Source organism: Lepisma saccharinum, chromosome 4, assembly GCF_977018435.1.
Source record: "Lepisma saccharinum chromosome 4, izLepSacc3.1, whole genome shotgun sequence".
Lineage (NCBI taxonomy): Eukaryota > Metazoa > Arthropoda > Insecta > Zygentoma > Lepismatidae > Lepisma > Lepisma saccharinum.
In genome coordinates this window covers 112916592-112934959 of record NC_139232.1, presented here as the reverse complement: position 1 = coordinate 112934959, position 18368 = coordinate 112916592, and the positions used below count along the sequence as shown (strand labels likewise).

General features: G+C 38.2%; 1 long non-coding RNA gene across 1 annotated transcript in view; it reads right to left on the bottom strand.

The window, feature by feature from the left end:
- Positions 1-2222: 2222 nt before the first annotated feature.
- Positions 2223-18368, bottom strand: part of LOC145986781 (uncharacterized) — a 51998-nt gene continuing 35852 nt past the window's right edge. The window contains exon 5 of the long non-coding RNA XR_014441610.1: positions 2223-2434. This is a non-coding gene — a long non-coding RNA (uncharacterized LOC145986781). The remainder of the gene's footprint in view (positions 2435-18368) is intronic.

Here is an 18368-nt window from a genome sequence, read left to right as displayed (position 1 = left end):
GGACTTGCCAGCTAGTCTGGGACTAGCGGAAGATTTGCAGAAAGGCGATTTTCCGTATTTGTTTTCCACCCCTGCAAATCAGAATTATGTAGGTCCATGCCCTGATATTCAATATTTTGATATAGATTCCAAGTCCCCCAAAGAAAGAGAAGAGATGCTAAAATGGCATAAGGAAACTGTCCAAGCAGGGAAAATTTTTGATTTTCAAAAAGAGTTGCACAAATACTGTATTAAAGATGTGGAAATTCTTGCTGCTGCTTGTATTAAATTCTCTAATCTGATCGAAGATCTGACTGGAATACAGTGCTTTGTTCGCTGTGCGACTCTTGCGTCGTTAGCGTCTTTGATATTTAGAAGTAAATATCTGAAAGAAAATACTCTTATTAAAGTTCCGCCATTTGGATTTCGTGAACAAGACCAACAGTCTCTAATTGCCTTAAAGTGGTTAAAGTGGGTAGAAAGTACTGAAAAAATCACTCTAAGACACGCAGGGAATCTGGAGGAGGCTAAAATAGGACGTTATAAGTTGGACGGGCTCCATGAAGAAAGTAAAACTGTTTATAGTTTCCAAGGTTGTTATTACCATGCTTGCCGGATTTGTCTTACTGAAAACAGAGATAAGTCTCTTAACGAGACTGGCGAGACCCTAGACCATAGGTACGAACGTACTGTTACCCGTAAAGAAATATTAGAGCAAATGGGGTACACGGTTATAGAAAAATGGGAATGTGAATTCAATGAAGAAATTAAAAAATATCCAGAACTACGCAAATTCATTGCTGAGAATTGTTATTCCCTGAATAACCCACTTATCCCAAAACAAGCTTTTAATGGGGGGCACACTGAACTTTTCAGAGCAGTTTATGAAAAACAAGAGAATGAAAATACGAGCATGAAACTGCTAGATGTAGTTTCCCTTTACCCTGCAATGATGAAGCAAAAAAAAATGCCTACAGGGAAACCAGTGATTTACACGTCAAAGTTTCCTACCTTGGATAATGTGTTTGGGGTTGTAAAATGTGATATTCTCCCCCCTAAGAATTATATTTACCATTACTGGGCATGTCATGCAATAACAAATTAATGTTTGCTTTATGCAGAACTTGTGCACAAAGCGAGAATCAAGAACAATGTTCACACGCAGATAAAGCAAGATACTTACATGGCACCTGGGTATCGGAAGAACTGAAACTGGCTGTAAGAAAAGGGTACAAAATACTCAAAAATATATGAAATTTGGGATTTTCCTTTGGCTGACCAGAATGATAATGTGTTCAAAGACTATGTAGACACATTTCTTAGACTGAAACAACAGTCTTCAGGATATCCTTCCAGCTGCAGTTCAGAACATGACAAAGACAAGTATATTCAAGATTATTTCGATCATGAGGGAATTCAACTTGTAAAAGATGAAATTGCACCTAACCCTGGGCTTCATTTTATTTCCAAAATTCTGCTTAATTCTTTGTACGGAAAATTCTCTGAAAATACTTTAAAAACTAAGTCTATTTTTGTAAATACAGAACAGAAATTCCATGATATAGTGTTTAATCCACAGTATGAAATCAGTAACGTTGTCCCTATGTCTGAATCTTGTTTATTAGTGAATTATATTGATCTGGAAAGCAAAAATGAACCGTTAGTACTCTCAAATGTACTTGTCTCTGCGTTTATTACTGCTTATGGAAGAATGCATTTATGTTCTTTTATGGACAAAGTCAAAGAAAGTATTCACTACGTGGATACGGACTCTGTGTTCAATGTAGAAAGAGAACATGAAAAACTTATTCCTACAGGCTCATTTCTTGGTGAAATGACGGATGAGATTAAAGAGCCCTACCAAATTACATGTTTTTTGGGTGGTGGTCCCAGAAACTATGCATATAAAATGGTGAACAAACATGATCCTCAGGATGAGAAACATCCTATTAAAGTAAGGGGCATTACCATGAATTACAGAACTTGACTCCAGATTAATTTTGATTATTTTAAGCAACTGGTCAAAGGGGAAATTGAAAAGCAAGTTGTTGAGAACCCCCGTAAAATCAAACGAAAAGCAAACTTTGAAATTGTTTCTGCATCAGAGCAGAAAACACACCAAGCAGTCCACACAAAACGTAGAAAAATTGAAAATTTTGAGACGGTTCCATATGGTATCTAAATAAAAAACGAGTGTTTTGTTTTATTTTTTATTGTTTTTTAAAGGCCTAAGACCCTTCTTAGTGCTTCAATTTGGTTTGATATCCACGGGCACTCACCGTTGACCTGCCGCCTGGCACAAAAACTACATCTTTCTTCTCTTCGGCACCTCCGGCGCGACAGGGGAGGGGCCACCAGCCGAAGGCGGTGTTTCCACCCTCAAATGGTACATGAGGGCCTTTTTGCCCCTGAATCCCGTTCTCCAGCATATTTCACATTCTCGTTTTATTTCATCCTGAAAAGAAAAGATAAAATTAATTTGTGGTTTATAGTTAGGTTTAAAACTTATGATAATATATAAATGTGCCATTGTGTGTCTGCGCTTCAAGCAGAGAACGTGTGTTGTTCAACATGGAACTGCATTTTACACACCCTTTTGCAATGATGGTTTGTGGGCCGTCACAAAGTGGAAAAACCAATTTTGTGGATAAGCTTCTATTGTATAAACATAAAATGTTTACTCAAGTTCCAAAAACAGTAATATGGGCGTATGGTGCGGTTCCTCCCAGATTAAAATGAAGCCAAAATACAAATATTCAGTTTATTGAAGGAATCCCTGATGTAGCAAATATGGATATTGAAACTCCTGGATTAATTGTCATTGATGATCTAATGAATGAAAGCAGCAAAGATTCCGCTGTTGCAGATATATTTACGAAATATTCTCATCACAAATATATAAGTGTTATTTTTATAGTACAAAACTTATTTCACAAAGGTGCTAAAATGAGAGACATAAGCCTCAACTCACACTATCTTGTGATATTCAAAAATCCACGTGACAAACACCAAATATACCATTTAGCACGACAATTCAAACCTGACAATAGTAAAAGTGTTTTGGAAGCTTTTCAAGATGCAACTGAAACACCACACAGTTATTTAATGTTCGATTTAACACAAAATACACCTGAAATTTTACGTATGAGGGCGCATATTTTCCCCGATGAACAATTGACTATTTATGCCACAGGAAAGCATGTAAACAAACCATTTCTTGTGCGAACGTCAGAATGACATCACAACTAAAAGAAAATGCTCCGGCACTTAAATTATTGTGTAAATTAAAACCTATTCAACGGAAACGCCTTTTGCAACGAGCAACACCAGGACTAGTTCGTGTACTAGGACAATGTGCAGCCAATACAGTACGTGGTAATATTCCGCTTTCAGAGGTACAAAAAACCAAGCTTCAAAAGTATAAGGCCAGTTTGCGTAAACTAGCGGCGAAGGGCACTTCGCTCAAAAATAAAAATAAAATATTAATTCAAAAAGGCGCCGGCTTTTTACCATTTTTAATCGGGCCGATTATATCAGCGTTAGGTAGTGCATTGTTTTCACAATGAGCGTGAGAAAAATTATTCTTGTTCCCGAGGACTTTGCCACTAATATGCATGCCTCCGTTGAGAAAGCTCAGAGACACAAATCAAGATTAGATTCTAATATTCGTACAATATTAGCACGAGAAGATATAGGGGAAAGTGAAAAATGGAAACTTTACCAACAGGCACTTCGATCATTTGTTAATTTTACTAAGCCTATTCCCACACACCTACCAGTGATCAAAGAAGAAAATAAGCTGCCACAAATAAGTGAACCAATGCAACAAGACGACCCCCCTCCTAGTGTTCCTCTCAGGGAAGAAATTCTTGCTTCAGTACCGAAAACTGTTCAGAAAAAAACAGAACTTTTACTTAAAAGACCATTCTCTTCTCAATATATAAATTGGGACGCATATGGAACAGTGTACATAAATGGAAAAAGAATTCAGGGTTCAAATATCATCGATCTGATTAATGATTCTGTTCGCCCCCGTAAGAAAAGTCGAGATCCTGTTGGGAGAGTTCAGTTCCAATCTATCCTTCATTCTCTAAACATACCCAAAGAATATATAGTTACACGCACGCCTCCACCCCCTTCAAGAAATAGGAAAGCTGAGTTTATATGGGAAGATATATAAAGTATGGATCTTAAAACATTGTATTATACACATGAACTACCGACTTCATTTTCCAATACTGAAAAATTATCCAAACATTCTACGCAATCACAAAATAATATTTCTCAGTGGCTATCAAAACAAGATGCATATACTTTACATGTTCCAGTTAGAAAAAAATTCCCACGTAAACGCCACGAAACCACTTTTCCCCTGGAACTTATGCAAATGGATTTGGCAGATATGCAGAATATCGCCAAGTACAATGACGGTATGCGCTATATACTTTGTGCAATTGACGTGTTTTCAAGGCAAGCATTCTGTATACCAGTGAAAAGCAAGATGGGTGAAATTATGGCAAAAGCAATCACTAAAATTATAAACATGTTAGAATATCCTCCTGTTTACTGCCAGACAGATCAAGGAAAAGAGTTTTATAACGCTCAAGTGAAAAAAGTGTTTGACAAGTACAATATTATTCATTATAGCGTTTATTCAGAACTAAAGGCAGCAGTAGCGGAACGATTTATTCGTACTTTAAAATCAAAATTGTATAAACACTTCTCAGCCAATAATATGTATCGTTATGTAGATATTCTCCCCCTTGTAGTAAAATCATATAATCACTCGCATCACCGTTCTATAAAAATGGCTCCTGTTGAGGTGAGCGAAAATAATACGCTGCAGGTCTGGTCTCAGTCTAGAAACAATACAAGTCAAAAAACCAATAATATCAAATTTAAATTTAATATTGGTAATTACGTAAGGATAAGTAAAGCCAAAATGAAATTCGAGAAAGGATATCTACCTAGTTGGACAGAGGAAACTTTTATAATTAGCGATCGCATGAGTACTGATCCCCCTACATATCGTATAAAAGACTGGAGTAACGATCCTGTCAAGGGCATTTTCTATGAACCAGAATTACAAAAAATTACACTTGATCCAGACAAGCCATTTACTATCGAGAAAATTCTAAAACGAAAGGGAGACTTTGTTCTAGTAAAATGGAAAAACTACCCCCTCGCATGTGCAAGTTATGTACATAAATCAGATATTACGCATGTTTAGGTTAGTTGCCATTATGCCGCTGGACGAATTCTATGTTACATTACCTTCCAATGTAAACTTGAATTTGTTTCCTGATAATAAAATAGCACATTACCGTACTAAGCTGAGCGAACCAATAGAATTAAATGAACAGTGGGTGGTGACGGCCACAGAGCTTCATTTAACTTGGAGTTTTTATAATATTGTTTCCGATACAAATAGCATTTCATATGAATTTAAACCGAAAAAGAAGGACCAGATTTTTTATAGTGAAAGTATAGTTCCTAAAGGTTACTACTCCAATATTCCATTTTATTAAACAATATTCCCCCTTCAAAAAGAAAACTGCTTGCTCAACATGTCCGATTTGGCTATACTTTGTCCACGCATAGTATGTATACACAAACAATACTAGAGGAAGATGAAATTATGAAAGTGTATATATCTCCACAATTAGCTCCAGTGTTTGGTTTTTCGTTGGATACTCCTCAGTCAGAAATATCTATACATTCGGTTATTGGTCCAGGTACGGCAAGATCAAGTTTTATCTATCCTTGTAATTTAGATTATCATATCCCCCGTGAAATCAACATATGCACAGATATTGTCAAATATCAAGCAAATATAGGTCCCGTAATACGAACGGTTAGTGTGGCTGATTATGAATATGGAGCAATAAAAAGTTATATATTTGAGCCCAGGCAATATCTAAAAGTCGAGAAACGTTACTTTGAAACAATTGAAATTATATTAAAAACAGAGCATGGAACTTTGCTTCCATTTGAGTTTGGAGCGTCAAGCGTTACATTCCATTTTAAAAAAGTGGAATAATGATTTCTGAAGGCAGTGATAATGATTACTATGTAACTTTGGTTTCAAATGCATCCAAAAATATTTCTCCGACTAATACACCTTCTCATTTTTTAACTAAACTTTCTAATGCTGTTAAGCTCGAGTCTGGCGGCTGGTTAGTGGGTCTGTCTGAAATTCATTTCACAAACAGTCTGTTTAATATTCAAAAAGGACAAAATGAAATTATGTGGACTTTTTATACACAAGAGTCAGATCAGTCAAGTAAACAGAGCGGTAAAACAATTGTTCCCCCTGGATATTATTCAAGTGTGGACTCTGTTTTACAAGTTTTAAATCAAGATCATATTGGAGAAGGGCTTTTTCGATTCGGTTATAACCCATCCAGCAATATTGTTGAGGGAAAATACAATGCTCAGTTATCTACACTGAACTTCTCTGATATTTTGGCTCTGCAGTTAGGATTCGAACCAAATAGAAATCTTGTTAAACAACAACATACAACCTTGGTGACAATGAAGTTCGACCAGAAAGGAATACGTGATTAAATGCACAGAGGCATAGGCGGTGAAATGGGTGACCCGCAGAAGTGACGCATGTGTGTAAGAGGAGGCGTGTGAGCAGGCAAGAATCGTGATCCCAGCATGTTGCACCCAAGGTCACGTAAAGAACGAAAACGGGGAACTATACGCGTGACATTGAACTTCGACCAGGCACCAGACCCATACGGGAAATTCCAGAGAGTGGCGCATTCGACGGAAGCATGACGTCACGGACACGATAAGGGAGTCCGCCGTATATAAGCACGTGCTGTGCACCGAGGAACCGCAGTGCATCATCACCATGGCCAGGGGCAAACCTATTGACAACACCGTGAAGAGAAGAGTGGCGGAGTTGCAACGGGATGGACTCAGTGAACGGGAAATAGGGTGCCAACTGAACTTACCCAAGTCAACCGTCCACTGCATCATCAAACACCACCAAAATACGGGTACTACAGAGCCAGGTAAGGCCCCCGGTCGAAAACTCCTGCTGAGCGTGTGTGACCTACGGATATTTAGGCGCTATATCCAGACCAACAATCATGTTTCTGTGGCCGAATTACGACTGTGGACTCGAGAACGCTTTCACATTGAAGTGTCAACCAGAACCATTCGCCGTTACCTACAGCGATGCTGTTACCGAGTGTACAACGCAAAACGTAAACCCTTCCTTTCCATGTTGAACAAAGGCAATCGACTACGGTGGGCACGAATGTACCGGGGATGGACATTTCGGCAGTGGAACAGGATTTTGTGGACGGACGAATCTATTTTCAATGTTGTGTACGGGAAAATACGGAAAACAGTCATTTGTCGGAAGGAGGAACAAAATGAAATGCACGTCGAGTACAGAAACCTGCCTCAGTGATGGTATGGGGATGCATGACGGCATCTGGGGTTGGCCCACTGCACGTCTGTGAGGGCATTGTGAATGCACACACCTATACATGTATACTGGAGCGGCATCTTCCCACAGTGTGAAGGCACCTGTTCCACAAGCGGCGTCTCATCTTTCAACACGACAGTGCCAGGCCTCATACAGCGCGGCTGACAAGAGAATGGTTGACTCACCATCACGTGCGAACTCTGCCATGGCCACCATCGAGTCCCGACCTCTCGCCCATTGAGAATGTGTGGCGTGTTCTTAAGCGACGTGTACAACATAGGGGACCCACGACAGTGGCTGCTCTTATCGTCTGCCTGCAGGAGGAATGGCACCGCATCGATGTGGAATACCTTGAACGACTCGTCTGCAGCATGCCCCAACGCATTGCCACAGTTATTCGCCGACGGGGCGGCGTCACACCATGGTAAACAGGATCCCCTCTAACAGTGGTCGAACTTCAATGTCACGTGTAGATGGACGAAAATGTTTTATTTTGTGTGGACACCATACATTGCTGCGTTGCAGCGGAAATTTATGTTTTCCTTTGTTCCATGTAGCCTGCTGAATAAAATATGTTCAGCATATGCATGTGTTCTCCTTCTTTCACAACGCACTCCTATATTTGTGACTGGTCGAACTTCATTGTCACTAAGGTTGTAGTATACACTAATGTACTACTAATGTACTCAGTTACCAGTTTGTAGGAGATACAAAGGCACCTCTTTTAAGAGTGTTTACATTTTCTTCGGTTCCTTATGGCCGGTCACAATCTATAATATTTAACCCCGTTCATTATATGCCTGTATCGAAATATTTATTTGATACAATAGAAATAGTTTTAAAAGACAACACAGGTCGTAAACTCTCATTTGCTTTCGGAGATCTGAGTGTTAAACTACATTTCAAGCAACAATGAGATACGATAGACGTCAGTTATATCGAGATTATTATCTCAACCAGGCAGGAACAGGTTTACCTTATTTTTCCGGTACTCCGTATCAAAAAGGGCACGGAGCCCTCGGTTCAATATTTAAAAGCTTGTTTCGTTTTGCTGCCCCTTTATTATTAAAACAGGGAGCTAGAGCAATTGGCCAGAAGCTTTACATTCGGGAATGGAGTTTGTTGGGGATGTTCTACAAAACAGACCTCTCAAACAATCTTTCAGAGATCGTGTAAATCAGGCAGGACAAGCTCTTCGTGAAAAGAGGGAGAGAAAAATTTCTCAGATTCTTACAGGAAAAGGGAGACAAAAACGAAAGGCTAAAACTATAAAATTCGAACCACCATTTATTACCTGCCAGTCACGCAAAAAAAGGCGAAGGGTACACAGAGATATATTCGCTAATTAACTACCATGTCGTTAGTAAACTGTAACTCATCGGAATGCACAAAAACAGAATTGGATTTGTTTTCTCTGCCATTAACTCAAACTAGCATTGAAAATTCTTGTTTAGTGGAGTATCGTCCCATTTCATCTTTAACTAGTAACAGTCCAGTTGAGTTTGCCATTACTGGAGACAGTGGGGAATACATTGATCCAGCACACATTTATCTGTACCTAAAATGTAAAATAACTAAACCAGATGGTACGGCCTTAGCTGCTGATAACCTGGTTGCCCCTGGAAACAATTTTCTACATTCAGCATTCAGTCAGGTCGACGTTTCGTTAAATGACAAATTGATTTCGTCCTCTGCAGGGTGTTACGCTTACAGGGCATACATTGAAACATTACTCAACTATACTAATGAGGCTAAAAAATCTCATCTCACTGCTTCTCTCTGGTATCGCGATACGCCTGGAAAATTAGAAAATCTAACTGAAAATAAAGGAATTGAAAAACGAATGAGTCTTGCTGCGCACAGTCGGTCATTCGACATGTATGGTCGACTGTATTCTGATTTTATGTGCCAACCTCGTCTTTTCTTGAACAATGAGAATTAAATTACATAGATCAAACGATGCATTTTCATTGATGGCCGCCGAGAATACTTCTTATCGTGTAGAAATACAGGACATTTCTCTTTATGTAAAAAGAGTTACTGTATCTCCAGGTATAGGTCTTGCTCATGCAAACGCTCTTGAAACTACTACAGCTAAATACCCAATTACACGCGTGGAAGTAAAATCAATAACTATCCCTCAAAATATTACTTCTTATAATCTAGATAATATATTTTTAGGCACTGTTCCTAAACGTGTAATATTAGGTTTTGTTGAAAATTGAGCTTTCAATGGTCAAATACATAAAAACCCCTTTAATTTCCATCATTTCGGATTGAATAAAATTTAACTCCAAGTTGGAACTAGAACCATTCCAAACCAACTTCTCTGCCCAAGCTTCACAGACAAAAATAATATCCAAGCATATTACAATTTATTCTCTGGAACGGGAATACATTACCAGGATACAGGAAACAGTCTCTCCCGAGAAGATTTTGATAATGGATTTGCTTTGTATCCCTTTATTCTTTCACCCACAATGGAAATTGACTCTACTTGGGACATATTACGCGATGGGAGTGTAAGTGCTAAACTCTCATTCTCTGCTCCGTTGCCTACGGCGGTCACGTGCATTATTTATGGAGAATTCGACTCTTTACTGCAAATAGATAAACACAGAGGTATCTTCCCAGATAATACAAAATAATAATCAGTTGAGTACCAGCCTGGAGGGAGTACGGATCACAATATGAGGGCTGTCGTTGATTTTCAAGGATTCCGAGACAATTCTGGCAACTTTGTTCCTAAAGAACTAGCAATTGTCGATGCAGACTCAGATAGTATGCAATCATGGATATTTCTACCACCTTACGAATGGGATACTTTAGATATTGGAGCAAAAAACGAAAATATGTGGCAAACACAAAACAAGCACTCTCTCAAATGGCCTATCGGTGGACTTTGCTATTCGAAATTGTTTTCTGTACTTTCCCAGTACACCGAAAACGCCTCAGTTATTTATTCTTTCGGAGCTGACAAATGCAAGTTTTTGATTAAAGCAGGGAGTCGTAACGTACCCAATTTGCGTTACACGTTACGTTCCATTTTGTAGGAGGAAGAGTATGGTTCAGCTGCTGGTACCCATGTAACGTAACGAAATGCAATATGTTACAGACTGACGTTACAGAGAACGTAACAAAATGTATTATGGTAGATATTAACGTTATAAAGGAACGGAACGAAATGAGCACATTGGAACATAACGTAATATGCAATATGGTATATACTACCGTTACAAGGATACAAGGAACGTAGTAACGAAATGCATTGTGGTATATACTAGCGTTACAAAAAAACGTAACGAAATGCAACATGGTAGTAAATAACGGTACATAGGAACGTAATGAATGCAATCCTCCGTAACGGAACGAAGTGAAAGGCAATATGGTTAATTAACGTTACATAGGAATGTAACAAAATGTAAACCACTGTAGCGGAACGGAACAAAATGCAGTTGGGTACATACCATCTGCATAAGGAACGTAAATAAATTCAGTATGGTAGATGTTAACGTTACAAGGAAAGAACAATTCACAAATGTTTGCTAGTAACGTTATAGGTGCGTGACAAATATAATCTATTAAACATCAAGGAAGAAAAAGGAATAGCCCAAATCTCTTGCCATTCATTGGAACATTGCGAAAAATAACTCAGTATATTGTGTGGGATTAATGTTTCGTTAAAAATATGGTTGTTTGTAAATTAATGAATTTCCACCAGGGTTGTTAAAGGATCAGGAATTTTAAATCAATTCAATTCAGGTTCAGCAGGGAATATTAGCAAGCATAAATGGATCTGGACCGTAAAGAGCCTTTTTATGTTTAAGGTATTTAAATAAGTTCCAGGAACCTTTTTTCTGGATCAATTGAAATACGGCACAGGGTCCTTCGTTCCGGATCAATTTAAAGACGGTCTAAGTTCCATATTTGAAATGAAACAATACGCAACTTGGACCGAATTTACACTGTGATAGAACAGGTTCCGGTATTGTTGCGGAACCCAATAGAACCCATTAGTTGATGGGTTCGTGGACGTTTAAAAACCCTGATTTGAAAATTACACTTTTGGCTCGAAATTGAATAAACCTTCCATGTAGTGTAGAAATGAGTAGCCATAGGCGTGCGCACGAAGTCCAAAGGGGGGGTTAATGCCCCGCCCTAATCATGGACGTCTGCAGATATTTTCGACGGAGGGAGAAGCGAGGTATTTTTCCATGGGGCATATTACCCCGATAATAGTGTTGCCCCCTCAAGAAACACCACTTGAATTCGAAATTATCGCATTCCTGCATACCCATTATAATAATTAATGTAAATTACTATGACAAATCAAATTATACGTGTGAAATATATACTTTTAGCTGGCATTCGTTTTCTAAAGGGGAGAGGTGGCCATCCTCGCCCCCCTTCCAGATTTCCATGCCCCTATATTATTATACTTTATTCCATAAATTTAGGGTAGACGAATCATATCGCCGGTTATTAAACGATATTATGCTCTTGAAGAAAATGTAGTATTTTGAAGCCGATGAAAGTTCACAAAGGAACAACGGCGGAAGAAGGTGTAGTGGCACAACCACAGGGGGCAGGGGAGATTAGCCCTCAAACTTGTACAGAAATCAATTCTAGGAGGTAAGGAAGGCAAACATTGGACTATAGAAAGAAAGGTTGCAGAATCTAAGAGTAGCAAAACAAAAGGATACTCAAGATGGATTTAGTTTTCACGTCTTTCGTGCACTATTTCTTCCAGACGGCGAAGAGCACCTGCAAGGGGGCACAGAGGGGCAATTGCCCCCTCTCGATTTCTATCTTTATACCAATTTAAATAAAGTTATATAAACTTGGACAGTTGCTGCTGATTACGGTGTAAGTTTTGCCCGTGTAAGGTAATAAATAGGTTTATTATTAATTTTTGAAGCCGCACCGTTCATTTATAAACACACTGTATATGAGCCATTGTGAATTCGAGTCAATTTAAACATTTTGCGTTGTTGCGAGATTATCTATTAGGATAAAATTTGGACATAAATAATCTAAGTAGAAAAAGTGCAACTTGTATATCAAAATTGCCATGTCCATCTGATCTCCGAAAGTAGTGTTTAGCACGTCACATTTCAAGTATATGATTGATTGATTTGGTGTCTTGAGTCCACTTTATGCACAGTAAGGCTAATCGGGACTGGACCTTCAGTTTGAAGTGGAATCCGAACCCCTTGTGCCTCCACCGAGTATCGAACCCGGGACCCCTTGATTACTAGGCGACGACGCAACCACTGCGCCATCGGGGAGGCCATTTCAAGTATAGTCCATGATTGTATCTAGTATATGAACGAGATTTGTCCCTCCTCTCAAACAATTCGTGGCTTGTCCCCACCGAACGAAGTGTGTCACTGATAAATTAAGTTTCCGAAAGCAGGCATTATGCATGAACAGAACAAAAAATACTCCTGAGAAATTACAAAAATTATAAGCCAGTTCGTGACCGGGAGTTATTGACGGTCTCCCCCCCCCAACCTATCCGCTTTAGGTTCCGGGTTCGAATCCTGGTCTGTAAATATCTTTTTTAGATGTCTCTTCATCAATTTCATCTATTTATCATCCATCTTCATAGTTTCGATTAATTATAAAAGTGACATAAAAGCAAAGCAAAATAAGAACAAATAAAAATAATTGCAAAATGACTACAATGTCAGAACTACATTTGAAAAATAAAATGCGAGCAGAAGATTCATTTTCAAACAGGTATTTTGGTAGAATTGTGTAGACAGACAGCATGCCTAAAGTTGCCAATCCACGTGTAGCATGACCCTCCTCAAGCGTCTTATCAAGAATGCCTCGGTGTTCGCAGCATTGCCAACTTATTTTCCGTCGGAAAAAGTCTTTTTCCTCCTATTTAATCTGCGGTTGGCTCTACAATACATCTTATTAAACAAGATACAACAACTGAATTACGGCGAAGTAGGTTAGAAACCCTGCGTGCTGAAGAGCAGCTTCGATAAGGCACCTGAATTGTTTCGAGCTGAACCAGGAAATGGGCGATTTTTATTCCCGAAGGCCATTCCGTAAAACTAATGCCACAAGAATTTTTCTGTGTGGATTTGAGAGCATGAAATTGTAGGTTGATGATAGTACTACAAGACGTCAAGTGGATTTTTTTTTCTGTTTCGTTATTTTATATAGCTTTGCTACCTATATAGTTTGAATAACTAATCAATCATTTGATGAGCAGACAAACACGAAGAAACCGATCCCGTGGCAAATTAGTTAGCGTAATACACTGCGAAGTCTAATGTCGGATTAGAAAATATGGATGGGTCATTTGTCTTTATACCACTTCCATCACCTATCACATCCTTTATCATCGCGATTAACATAAAGTGGTAGACGCGAAATAAAAATAGAACCTTTGCATGAATGTCCGAAAAAGAGGCAAGGGCACGACCCACCTGGAAAAGGAAAGTCAACCAAAAATTATATATATCGCGCAATTGCATTTTAGCTATAATAATATATGTTAATTATTGCATGAACATGATAACTTCAAATTAAAGCAATGGTTTTTGAGGAGACAACACTGTTATGGGGGAACATGCACCTTGTTTGCCCCCCCGCCCCGGAAAAAAAAACTACCTTGCTTGCACCTCCCTGGAAAAAAAATCCTGCAGACGTCCATGAACCTTTGGTATCGACTTCGGAGTATAAAGCTGCAACGTGCCACCACTCGTAACTCCAGGGTATGCCGAATTGGCAACACATCGCTCCTTGCTCCGGCTGGTCAGTTGGGAGCACCAGTTCTCACCCAGGGATCGGGATTAAGACGATCCACCCTTCCTCCAGGAAGGAAACCACCGAATTGCGACACGTGACAGTAAATAAAATTCCAAATACTTTATAATTAAAATGTCCAAAATCTTTAATCACGAATCGCGCGCGTGCATACTGATTCGCACAAGTTAAAAGTTATAACTTATTGGGTCATGCACGCTCGCAGGCAGTCATAAGCAATTTATTTAACACGAGAGTCCGCGCACCGCCTTCACAGTTAAAAGCAAGACCTCAACTGCTACCTCAAGCGCGAGGTGCAGCATAACAGATTGTTCTAACTTACAATACAAACTCATCACATAAAATAACACAAGAAAAACTGATAATTTATATAACACATCAATGTTAATTAGCGATAGTAAGCTAAAGTTAAGGTTGGCAACAATTAAAAATGCCAACGTGGAAGTTTTTACATCGCGAAGAACACGAAGCGTGGTTCCCCTACTCCTAACATAAACAGCCAATAGGAAAACGATATTTTATTGAAAACGAGGGAGAAATACTTTGCTATAATATTACAATATTAAACTATATAGAAATAACTAAACTGATTTTATCAAATAAATCATACTTGCCCTTGTACATAAAAAAATGATTAAATAAATATTTAGTTTATAAGGAAGACAAATTACTTCAATTTTGTACATTGTTGAACAAAAATCGATATTAAGAAGAAATGTACTTAACTTGTGCTTCAAAAACAATGAAAACGTTGCATATATTATTTGGGATCCTATAAATTCTGAATAAATGTTGCAAAAATACGCGAAAAAGAAAGTAAAAAAAAAATACGTGAATAATATTATAAAATATAAAGAAACGTAATATATACATGAATTATAAAAACAATTAACTATAAATAATTTAATCCAAGTTCTTAACTTGAAAATATACGAATAAGACAAATGCCAATATACAACTGAAATCTGCCCAACATGGCGGTCATTAGAAAGCATTGTTTCTTCAATGTATAGCGCGGCAATATACCGCGACAGCCTCTTATTTGCCAGGAAATATCAACACGAGAACAGGGATAGGAATTCCTCTTATTTTAGATTTTCTCAAGCTAATGGAGTGCATACATTGCTCTAAGCAGGATGCTCTCTACCTTATGATGGGAGCAATGTATGCGCTCGAAACATTGGACGCTAACGCAGATTTACGCTGGCTCGCAAGCCGAGAACACTGTTCGAATCTCCACAGGAATATAATAAAAATGTATCATACCCAAATGCCACATCTGGTGTAATACCTAACGTGCCAAATTTTGGAAAATAGGAGCTGGTAGCGCCACTTCCCCAGGATTATTATCCTTGGCCTGCAAGCAAGGTTCTTGTATGTGTGACTTTTCTGTTTCTCAGACTACGTGTGACTACCTACACATTATGTGAAACAATAACAAACAACTTCCCAACCGATTTCCAAGGCTCGTTTCACCCTAGCTACAAACTACCACTTCGATCACTGCATGCACGAGTGAGTAGTGGTATTCGCGTGTCTTCCCTTTAATGCAAAACCACAATTTGCTCCACAGCATGCTAAGATTTTCGAAAGCAATACTTGTGTGTTAATTTAAATTTTGCCCTGTTCATTCATCTATACAGTATTTACTACTTCCAAATTTGTGTGCCTGTCTTGAGTTTGCATTCTTGTGGCTGCTGCCATATTGCGTAGATGAACGAAAAACACACTCAATATACCAAATTGCTTGTATGTAGACATCAGACGATAAGAGATTAAACAATTGCAGCCTACAATTTCCCTCAATCAACTACAATTGCCATCTGAGTATGAGAAACCACTTGCATTCTAACCGGGTTCGATTCCTGGTGGAGGCACAGTGTTTCATTTCCCACTTTAAACTGTAGGTCCACTCCCAATTAGCCTATCTGTGCATACAAGTGAACTTAAAACAAGACAAACTTTCATTCTAACCTCAGTCAATTGTGGGAGCTGCTTAGAAGTAGTAGTGTTGCTGGCATGGTGGACTTCGGTTCTTACTTTTGCTTTTAACAGATAGATACATTTTGAATAATAGTGAAATCAAAGTAATCGATTATTTTACCGAATGACAAAGTTATAATGGAATTGTGTTATCTCCATTACAGAACAACTACCTAATCTCATTCAATTCCAGTGTTCTATCTGGTAGATAGATATATCAACCTTTGCAATGATGTAAACTTTCAGTGCAATGGCGACAAAGGTCCAATAACTATAATGTCAAACTTTAAAGGTTTCCTGACAAAGTAAAAAATTGACAGATCATTTACATTCTCAATAGACATGTTGAAAAAAAGACTAATATTAATTTTTTTTTAATTTCTTTTTTTAGCGTAGGTAAAAGGAAGTCACTTGAATAAAGTGGGAATATAATCAAAATGTCCATCAGCTATTCATTGATTTCAAAAAAGCATATGATTCGGTCAAAAGAGATAAATTATATAATATATTAGTCGAATTTGGAATACCTAAGAAGCTTGTTATTATGATAAAAGTATGCACCAGTGAAACAGAAAGTAAAATTCGTGTGGGTATTTATGTGTCTGACAAATTTACAATTCATGATGGGTTAAAACAACGAGATGCATTATATCCATTGCTCTTTAATTTTGCCTTAGAATATGCTGTTAGGAAGGTAACAGAAACTGACGAAGGACTAAAATTAAATGGTGTGACTCAGTTGTTAGCATATGCAGATGATGTAGACTTATTAGGGGATGATATAAATACAATTAAGAATAATGCTAAAATACTTTTCAAAACTGCTAAAGACAGGTTTGGAAGTTAACAAAGAGAAAACTAAATATATGCTTACAGGCCGAAACCAAGGGTTAGGTAATAATCAAAATGTAATTATTGATAACAACTCGTTTGAACCAGTTTCCAAATTCAAATACTTAGGAGTAATATTAACCAATGAAAATTATATTAAAGAGGAAATAAAAAGTAGGCTTAATTCAGGAAATGCATGTTACTTCTCTCTTCATAAACTTTTGTCTTCTAGTTTAATAACTAAGAAACTAAAAGTTAAAATATACAAAACAGTAATTTTGTATGTAGTGCTCGTATTATATGGGTGTGAAACTTGGTCCCTTTAATTGAAAGAGGAACATAAATTGAGAGTATTTGAAAATAAGGTTCTTAGGAAAATATTTGAACCTAAAAGGGATGAGGAGACAGGTGAGTGGAGAAGGTTACAAAATTTTAGAACTACATAATTTGTATTCATGTCCAGATGTTATTAGACTGATTAAATCAAGAAGACTTAGGTGTGCAGGCCATATGGCACGAATGGGAGAGGAAAGAGGAGTTTATAGGATTCTTGTTGGGAAACCTGATGGTAAGAGACCTATAGGAAGACCAAGACGAAGATGGAGGGACAACATTGAGATGGACCTAAAGGAAATCGGTAGGGATGGAAAAGAGTATATAGATCTTGCTCAATATAGGGACAGATGGAAGGCCTGTGTTACTGCAGCCATGAACATTCGGGTTTAAGAAAGCTAGAGAGTTAGTTAGTTAGTTTAAAAGGAAGTAACTAAAAATGAGTAAATAAAAAATATTACGTGGCAGAGTGGTTAGCACAGCGCACTACGACGCCAGGGGTCCCGGTTTCGAATCCCGACCTGCACATGAGTGTTCTCTGCGAGTGTCCCTTCATCAGTTTCAGCATTCGTCGCTCATACTCATCTTCGCTTTCTGAACCGCCAGGTGTACAGCACGTGGCGTAGCGTTTCGCGTCCGAATTCCAGGAACAGGCAACTTACGGTTACCTGACCAAGTAGCGTTTCGTCCGAGGGCTACCATCCTAATAGTGTTTAATGAAGCAAACTCTTGCTAACACTCTTAAATGCTCCATCGAAGAAAATTTTTTTTTTTTGTTTTAATATTTCTTTCCCTCTGGAAATTGCAAATCTCACCTTCGTAGTTGTCAGATAGTAAGAAAGTGTTACCATCTGCCATGACTAAAATTTCTAGATCCAAGTTCACTTCCTCTCGACGATTTGTTTTGATTTGATTTGTTGTTTTAAGTCCACTTTATGCACATTAAGGCTAATAGGGATTGGACCTACAGTTTAAAGTGGGATCCGAACCACTTGTGCGTCCACCGGGT